The following is a 261-nucleotide window of genomic DNA, read 5'->3' on the forward strand; positions in this document are numbered from 1 at the left end:
GATTACAGCCTTCTGTTATTGGTTCCACATTACCAGCGGGGAAACTGAGTCTTAGAGAAGTTCAGAAAGCTGCCTGAGGTGCTGTTAGGCAATCTGAGCCCACTGCTTGCATTCCTGTTCTGTCCATAATGATGGATTCTTCTGATTGTGAAGAGAGGTTTGCCATTCTTAGATGACCATTACCTTCTCTGCAGATCATTGTAAAATACAGCAGCATGTTCATTTCTTTTTAGGCTTAAAATAATATAGTATGCGGTGTCA

The sequence above is a fragment of the Mastomys coucha genome, unplaced genomic scaffold (assembly GCF_008632895.1).
Source record: "Mastomys coucha isolate ucsf_1 unplaced genomic scaffold, UCSF_Mcou_1 pScaffold15, whole genome shotgun sequence".
Taxonomy (NCBI): Eukaryota; Metazoa; Chordata; class Mammalia; order Rodentia; family Muridae; genus Mastomys; species Mastomys coucha.